This window comes from Bactrocera neohumeralis, unplaced genomic scaffold, assembly GCF_024586455.1.
Source record: "Bactrocera neohumeralis isolate Rockhampton unplaced genomic scaffold, APGP_CSIRO_Bneo_wtdbg2-racon-allhic-juicebox.fasta_v2 ctg847, whole genome shotgun sequence".
Classification (NCBI taxonomy): Eukaryota; Metazoa; Arthropoda; class Insecta; order Diptera; family Tephritidae; genus Bactrocera; species Bactrocera neohumeralis.
In genome coordinates, this window is record NW_026094758.1 from 21,643 (window position 1) to 31,517 (window position 9,875).

Here is a 9,875-nt window from a genome sequence, read left to right on the forward strand (position 1 = left end):
TATGAAATAGATAAGCTAAATGAATTCGATATGATATTAGGAGAACAGGGACTTAGAACTCTTAAAGCAAAAGTGAATTTATTTGACTATAGTTTAAAGTACCAGAAGGAAGTGACCCATAACGTAGAACAAAAAACTAATTTTACTATAAATAACCCTCAATACAAAGAAAACATTAGAAAACTAAAAAACGTTCAAATAAGTGAAACTCTTCCTTTCACTACAACTAACCAAGTAAAAGCCCATATAATTCACCCATATGGACTGTTCCAAAAAAAGGCACTGACGAACAAGGTAAGCCAAAAAGGAAAATGGTAGTTGATTTCCAAAAAATTAATGCTCAGACAATCACAGATAGATATCCAATACCTGATGTAAATATGACTATCCAAAATTTAGGAAAAGCAAAAGTATTTTCAACTATAGATTTAGAATCAGGATTCCATCAAATTTTAATAAAGGAATCCGATAGAGAAAAGACCGCTTTTGCAGTCAATGGTAAAGTATGAATTTGCTAGGATGCCGTTTGGGTTGAAAAACGCAATTTCAATCTTTCAACATTTTCAACTATAGATTTAGAATCAGGATTCCATCAAATTTTCATAAAGGAATCCGATAGAGAAAAGACCGCTTTTGCAGTCAATGGTAAAGTATGAATTTGTTAGGATGCCGTTTGGGTTGAAAAACGCACCTTCAATCTTTCAACGATACGTAGACGATATCTTACGAGAATATATTGGTAAAATTGCATATGTATATATAGACGATATATTAATATTCACTTCCTCACCCGATGAACATATTGAACACGTTTCAACTATAATAAATGCACTACATAAAGCCAATATGAAAATTTCAGACGAAAAGTCACATTTTTTTCAAGACTCAGTGGAGTATCTTGGCCACATCATTAAGCATAATAGATTACTATAGATCCAAACAAGATTGAAACAATACAAAATTTCCCAGTTCCAAAAACGCTTATAGAACTAAGGTCATTTTTATGATTAGCTAGTTGTTATAGAAAATTTATTAGGAATTTTGCATCTATCACTAAACCCTCAACTATTCATTTAAGGAGATCAAGGAATGATCAGAAAAAATCAGAGCTCCAAAGTAGACATAAAATTAGATTTTAGATTACAACATGTGACTAATTACTCTTCATGTTTCAGAATTTGTCTGCCGTAACATCAGAGAAATTATATTTTTTAGAATAAACAATTGAATTTTACAAAAAAAATTCACTCTTCCGTAAAAGTTCGAAAATTCCGGAAATTAATCAGAAGTTAACTTTAACCTTGAATAACTTTTAAAGGAGTGAGTATATCGAAAAATTTGTAGAGCATTCAATTCCGTACAAGAATATGACTTTTTTATTCCTACAAACGAGAAAGTTCCAGAGAAAAAAAAATATTCGTAAAAAGTTGCAAAATCCCATGTAATTTCAATGGGAAATGTATCGTGTTTGGGGCAAGGTTTATTAAGAAAATTAAGGGCTTTTTATGGTCTGATATTTTTTTTTAGATGGAAAACTAAAAGTTTAGGGGGCGTCTCGTCAAAAATAATCAATTTGGTAAATAACGGACACCCTAATACATACATACATATTTACGCATGTTTGTAGGCGAAGCTGCTACAGCGGCAAGGGGTGACAATCGGCGGCCATTACTTTACTTATGCCATAGAAATTCTATTGCTACAAATATGGAAATGACAACGAAATAATGCAAATATGCATATTTCTAAATGTCATTAAATTCTTTGAAGAAATGAAAGGAATGAATGATCCTGAGAAGTATAGTCTTAACTTTTCAACGGCCAACGCAGAGCATTTCAACCAAAAGGAATTTATTCATTAAAATCACCACTCAGAAGTCGTTTTATCCGTTGTAAGCGAACGATTTTCGAAGAAACATCATTTCTAATATGTCAGAAGACAAAATTAGAAATGAACTTCTTATACCTCACGCTGTCAGAGAAAACGATATATCTCGTCATCGGGTCGGTTTCCAAAAATGTAAATGAAGACTAACTACAGAAATGATCCTGTAAAGTATTGCCTTAATTTTTCAACGGCCAACGCAGAGTATTTCAACCAAAATAGTTGAGAATTCGCAGAAAGCATACAAACATACATATATGCAGCAGCAGCAAGGAAAAAGAGGTAACAATCGGCGATCCATTGTATATTTCTTTCATGCATAACCAAACCATAATTAGGACAACGCAATACAAGTGTCAATGGTGGTCTTGGTGGTAAGCGCTTGAAAAGTTACGACGAGCACGTAGGTTCGAATCCCAACAGAATTTATTTTTAATTGAATATGTCACCAACCAAAAATTGAAACATTGTTCTACAAAAACAACAACAGCATAAGCATGGCAACATTGTGTTGTTGGTAGAAAAGCCGAGCTGTGCCGAAAGAAACGAACAACCGATCGCCGTTTGTCACCGCGTCACTTGCTGCTCGAACATCTTCGCAGACAAGGTTGCGTAGATTCATATTGAGCAAGGTTGCGCAACCTGAATCTATCGCAACCTTTTCCGAACTCGTATAAGAAGTATAACTTCAATAAGAATTGCAAGATAATTGTACCATCCCTTTACTAAATAAGGACAAAGCATATTGTAATATTTTTCAAGAAAACAATGTGCCATTATTAATATTAGATCACGGAAATATTATAATTGACGGAAACCATATATGGAACGGCCAAAATATTACAGGCACAAAATTAATTCAGTTTAATATTAGCACTACTTTAGATAATAAGACATATTTTAACCATGACCAAGAAATAAAAAATATAATACATGGTCATCAAAATGAACGAATCAAAATTATGAAAATATAAGAATCCAAATCGAATTATAAATTTTCTAATATACAAGAAATGTACAAACCCCTAATTCCTGTTGAGGAACGCCCTTTACAATTTTTAAGCTATGCTAATCTTTTAGTAATAATATTAGGATTATTTATATACGCCTCAGTAAAGGCATGTAAATGTTACCAGATTAAAAAGAAGCCAAAAACGCCGAGTTTTCGAGCAGGTATTTGGAATGGAAGTACAGCGACTCCAAACACAGCGCCTTTGAAATGAGGAAATTTCATTTTAACAGAGGGGAGAGTTAAGGAAGATAACATTCCTTATCATACTCACGAACCTAAATACATCAACAAATCCTTATCAGCTGCAAACATAAAAACATGTCTCATGACATATACACATAATAATGGATTGTAATTATCAGTAACAGATAAGAACTTATCCAAAAATATTTATCAGCTTAAAATAAGAACACAACAGAACAACATGAATGTTCTTCGATACTACAAATAGTCTTAGTCCTAATGTCTTGCAGTCTTAATATTACCACAAACCAAGAAGGTATATTGAACTCAATAAAGAATAATAATAAACCCAAAACTATTATTATTTAACTCGTGTGTACGCTCGATTACAGTTGAAAGTTTGCACTAAATTATTTACAAATGAATAGAGTGTAACAATTGGTGTAACTGTATATAATCATAATCTGTAAAGAAATAATCGATGTACCGTAACATAATCGTTAGGATGAAACAATGTTTGATGTACTTTCCTTAATTAATTATAAATTAAGCAAAGACATACCTGAATTGCATTGCGTGTAAGACAATTTGTTTTTTGGACTTTGCTGCTTTTTAATTAATATTTTATCTTGCCATTGGCATATTTTTGTTTCAATACTTCGAATTTATTAAAGGTCCATATTTTTGATGGATATTCTTAACGAACAAGATGTAACGTATCGGGATTCCTATCATAGGCTTCCATTCCCTCTTAAGTCTTCTTTTTTACTGGTGGAGAAACCCCTTACGTGGTCATAGCCGAGTTAACAACAGCGCGCCAGTCGTTTCTTTTTCTGCAAAGTGGCGCCAATTGGAGATTCCAAGCGAAGCCAGGGTCTTTCTCTACCCTGGTCTTTCCAACGGAGTGGAGATCTCCTCTCCCTCTGCTTCTCCAGCGGGTACTGCGTCGAATGCTTTCATCATATCGAATGCAATATTCGCCGTGGCCACCGCGCAAAAGACCATACATCTTTCGCAGAACTTTTCTTCGAAACTCACAACGTCGCCTTATCAGACGTTGTCATCGTCCAAGCCTCTGCATCATATAGTAGGCCGGGAATAATGAGTGACTTATAGAGTTATGTTTGTTCGTCGAAAGAGCACTTTACTTCTCGGAAGTAGCTCATGTTCGTGAGGTGGCCTGGGTGCCTAGTCGCGATGCGACGACTGTTTGTTTGATGACAGGAGGTATTTCGTCTTGCCCTGTTCACCACCAAATCTATTTGCTTCGATGCCTTATCAATCTGAGAAAGCAGAACTAATGGCGCGGTTATTATTAGCCATCGATATCAATATCATCACCATGCGCAGTTGTACACTCTTATAGAAGATTGTACCTTTTCGGTTTAGTTCTGCCGCTCGAATTATTTTCGAATTATTACCTAGAGACTCTTGGCACCACCAAAAAATTGGGTCCTTTAGTTTGTGGCCTTTAACGGAACTGACTGTATAATTACATATACAGTCGACGAAAAACAAACCCAGGCAGTCGAAAATTTTCTAAAATTCCTATTTTGAACTGTCACTATTTGCTCAAAATTCACTATTTGTCTTATTTGCCTGTTTTGTCATGTGGCTACATTATTTTAACTTTATTTTTAAAACCGTTAGCGTCCGCACGTCTTAATTACAGAATTTGCGGTATTTTCTTTTGAATAAATTTGAAAACAAGTAAAGTTGAATATAGTGGTGTCAACAAAAAAGAAAGCAGAAATCGTAGCTTTTATATAATATAAATTATGCAAAGGTCGAATAGCTCGTGAAGTGGGCATACGGGATTGAAACCTGCGTATTATAATTAAAAATTTTACGTATTTTAATTGATTAGATCGAAAAAAGGGCAGTGGATTTGTCCGAAAACAGTAAAACCTCGTCAAGAACGACAAATTAAAAGGATGCATCGCTTTCAACATGCTGCAACAATCAATGCAACATTTTACGAAACCACTGGGGTTAAAATAACTACAAGTTCTATGCAAAATGTGCTGAATAATCTTGGATTTCTAGCGCGACGTCCAGCCAAAAATCCCCTTCTAATTACACGAATGAAGAATCAGCGACTAGAGTGGGTAAAATTAGACAAAACTTGGACTACATCAAATTGGGGAAATGTTATTTTTTCCGATGAATCGAAATTTAATTTGTGGGAACCCGACGGAAATGCCACGGTGCGTCGTGGGAAAGAGGAGCGTTTTTTGGAAAACTGTATTTCGCCCACCGGAAAGCATTCGCCTTATTTAATGGTGTGGGGAGCTGTAACCAAGTTTGGTATTGGGCCACTAATTATTCTAAAACGATCTATGAATGCCGAAATATAATTGGAATTGTGAGAAGGCATTTTTTCCAACTATTAAACAGCTGTCCGAACACGCCCCAAAAGTTTATTTTCCAGTATATTTCAGCCCCTTGTCAAAGAGCCAAAGCGGTAACTAAAGCATAAAAATATTGAAATAGAATTTTCAATAATTTATTACAAACACTTACAGGTTTCAAAAGAAAAAGATTTTTATGGAATAGGGTCGCTCACATGGCCAGGAAACAGTCCAGATCTCAATCCGATTGAGAACTGCTGGCAATATTTGGCAAAATGATGAGAGAAAAGCGTCCAAAAAGTCTAAAAGAAATAGAAAACATTATTGAAGCTGTGCGGAATGAAGAAATTAATAAAAATTATCTTCAACGCTTTTTTGAATCCATGCTAAACAAATAGTCGAGGTTATTAGGAGGGGGTGTTCTACAAAATACTAAGAACTTTTTTTATACAAAATATGTTGTTTTGATTCATTATGTATTCTAATGTTAAATAAAAATCATATAAAACATATGAAACATAAAATATGTAAATAACTTGTTTATTATTGTTCATAACAAAATTTACTTCTGTGGTTTGTTATGTGTGTGTTTTTACATTTTTCACTATAACATCTGTTAAACTATAAGTTTTTTATATAAAAATGCTTGAAACTAAATAAAAGTGGTTGACCCTCAAAGAAAAATGTTTATCTTAGAATAATTTTTTTTCTAATTCAAATTCTTTATTAAGTAGAAAAAAAATATCACATTATAAACTTAAATAGCGTACAATTCACAGAATATGGTATATAAACCTTAATTCTACAACATTTTTCTTTTTGTTATCACGGATTTTATTTATCTATAAAAGGTATTTCAGAGGAAAGTACTACTATATAAAAACCTCTGCTATAAATCTTACAAACTAGTTTGTATTGTTCGACTAAATGGTGAAAATACTAAATTATTATGAATGTAGATTAGATACTAATATATTGTTAGAGAAAGCACAACGTATCACGAATCTGTCAGTCAATACTTGAATTTGTTCTGATATTAGTTTGATGTTAGAATGATTATGAAGTCTTATGGTAGAGAAATCCCAAGGAAGATTTTATTTTGACTTATTTGCAGTTTTTTAAATGCGACGCAGCGGCTGTGCCCCATGCAGGGCAAGCATATAAAATTATGGATTGGAAAACTGCTTTATAGATTATTAATTTGTTTTCTTTGCTCATACTAGACTTTCTATTAATCAAAGGGTACAGCATTTTTATAGCTATGTTGACTTTCTCTTGTATGTGTTTTATATGTTCACTATATGTAATTTTTTTTATCAAAAGTAACAACAAGATTTTATGATTAGCTAGTTGTTATAGAAAATTTATTAGGAATTTTGCATCTATCACTAAACCCTCAACTATTTATTTAAGAGGAGATCAAGGAATGATAAGAAAAAATCAGAGCTCCAAAGTAGACATAAAATTAGATTTTAGATTACAACATGTGACTAATTACTCTTCATGTTTCAGAATTTGTCTGCCGTAACATCAGAGAAATTATATTTTTTAGAATAAACAATTGAATTTTACAAAAAAAATTCACTCTTCCGTAAATGTTCGAAAATTCCGGAAATTTATCAGAAGTTAACTTTAACCTTGAATAACTTTTAAAGGAGTGAGTATATCGAAAAATTTGTAGAGCATTCAATTCCGTACAAGAATATGACTTTTTTATTCCTACAAACGAGAAAGTTCCAGAGAAAAAAAAATATTCGTAAAAAGTTGCAAAATCCCATGTAATTTCAATGGGAAATGTATCGTGTTTGGGGCAAGGTTTATTATGAAAATTGCGGGCTTTTTATGGTCTGATATTTTTTTTTTAGATGGAAAACTAAAAGTTTAGGGGGCGCCTCGTCAAAAATAATCAATTTGGTAAATAACGGACACCCTAATACATACATACATATTTACGCATGTTTGTAGGCGAAGCTGCTACAGCGGCAAGGGGTGACAATCGGCGGCCATTACTTTACTTATGCCATAGAAATTCTATTGCTACGAATATGGAAATGACAACGAAATAATGCAAATATGCATATTTCTAAATGTCATTAAATTCTTTGAAGAAATGAAAGGAATGAATGATCCTGAGAAGTATAGTCTTAACTTTTCAACGGCCAACGCAGAGCATTTCAACCAAAAGGAATTTATTCATTAAAATCACCACTCAGAAGTCGTTTTATCCGTTGTAAGCGAACGATTTTCGAAGAAACATCATTTCTAATATGTCAGAAGACAAAATTAGAAATGAACTTCTTATACCTCACGCTGTCAGAGAAAACGATATATCTCGTCATCGCGGGTCGGTTTCCAAAAAATGTAAATGAAGACTAACTACAGAAATGATCCTGTAAAGTATTGCCTTAATTTTTCAACGGCCAACGCAGAGTATTTCAACCAAAATAGTTGAGAATTCGCAGAAAGCATACAAACATACATATGCGCAGCAGCAGCAAGGAAAGAGGTAACAATCGGCGATCCATTGTATATTTCTTTCATGCATAACCAAACCATAATTAGGACAACGCAATACAAGTGTCAATGGTGGTCTTGGTGGTAAGCGCTTGAAAAGTTACGACGAGCACGTAGGTTCGAATCCCAACAGAATTTATTTTTAATTGAATATGTCACCAACCAAAATTGAAACATTGTTCTACAAAAACAACAACAGCATAAGCATGGCAACATTGTGTTGTTGGTAGAAAAGCCGAGCTGTGCCGAAAGAAACGAACAACCGATCGCCGTTTGTCACCGCTTCACTTGCTGCTCGAACATCTTCGCAGACAAGGTTGCGTAGATTCATATTGAGCAAGGTTGCGCAACCTGAATCTATCGCAACCTTTTCCGAACTCGTATAAGAAGTATAACTTCAATAAGAATTGCAAGATAATTGTACCATCCCTTTACTAAATAAGGACAAAGCATATTGTAATATTTTTCAAGAAAACAATGTGCCATTATTAATATTAGATCACGGAAATATTATAATTGACGGAAACCATATATGGAATGGCCAAAATATTACAGGCACAAAATTAATTCAGTTTAATATTAGCACTACTTTAGATAATAAGACATATTTTAACCATGACCAAGAAATAAAAAATATAATACATGGTCATCAAAATGAACGAATCAAAATTATGAAAATATAAGAATCCAAATCGAATTATAAATTTTCTAATATACAAGAAATGTACAAACCCCTAATTCCTGTTGAGGAACGCCCTTTACAATTTTTAAGCTATGCTAATCTTTTAGTAATAATATTAGGATTATTTATATACGCCTCAGTAAAGGCATGTAAATGTTACCAGATTAAAAAAGAAGCCAAAAAACGCCGAGTTTTCGAGCAGGTATTTGGAATGGAAGTACAGCGACTCCAAACACAGCGCCTTTGAAATGAGGAAATTTCATTTTAACAGAGGGGAGAGTTAAGGAAGATAACATTCCTTATCATACTCACGAACCTAAATACATCAACAAATCCTTATCAGCTGCAAACATAAAAACATGTCTCATGACATATACACATAACAATGTATTGTAATTATCAGTAACAGATAAGAACTTGTCCAAAAATATTTATCAGCTTAAAATAAGAACACAACAGAACAACATGAATGTTCTGTCGATACTACAAATAGTTGTAAGCAAACCTAATGTCTTTTAGTCTTAGTATTACCACAAACCAAGAAGGTATATTGAACTCAATAAAGAATAATAATAAACCCAAAACTATTATTATTTAACTCGTGTGTACGCTCGATTACAGTTGAAAGTTTGCACTAAATTATTTACAAATGAATAGAGTGTAACAATTGGTGTAACTGTATATAATCATAATCTGTAAAGAAATAATCGATGTACCGTAACATAATCGTTAGGATGAAACAATGTTTGATGTACTTTCCTTAATTAATTATAAATTAAGCAAAGACATACCTGAATTGCATTGCGTGTAAGACAATTTGTTTTTTGGACTTTGCTGCTTTTTAATTAATATTTTATCTTGCCATTGGCATATTTTTGTTTCAATACTTCGAATTTATTAAAGGTCCATATTTTTGATGGATATTCTTAACAAACAAGATGTAACGTATCGGGATTCCTATCATAGGCTTCCATTCCCTCTTAAGTCTTCTTTTTTACTGGTGGAGAAACCCCTTACGTGGTCATAGCCGAGTTAACAACAGCGCGCCAGTCGTTTCTTTCTTTCGCAAAGTGGCGCCAATTGGAGATTCCAAGCGAAGCCAGGTCTTTCTCTACCTGGTCTTTCCAACGGAGTGGAGATCTTCCTCTCCCTCTGCTTCCTCCAGCGGGTACTGCGTCGAATGCTTTCATCATATCGAATGCAATATTCGCCGTGGCCAATGCGCAAAGAACCATAAATCTTTCGCAG

The 9,875-nt window shown here is 33.6% G+C and overlaps 2 pseudogenes; both read right to left on the bottom strand.

Moving 5' to 3' along the window:
• Nucleotides 1-1,866: 1,866 nt before the first annotated feature.
• On the bottom strand, nucleotides 1,867-2,066 carry LOC126767580 (small nucleolar RNA U3; annotated as a pseudogene).
• Nucleotides 2,067-7,635: 5,569 nt separating this feature from the next.
• On the bottom strand, nucleotides 7,636-7,838 carry LOC126767579 (small nucleolar RNA U3; annotated as a pseudogene).
• Nucleotides 7,839-9,875: the final 2,037 nt, after the last annotated feature.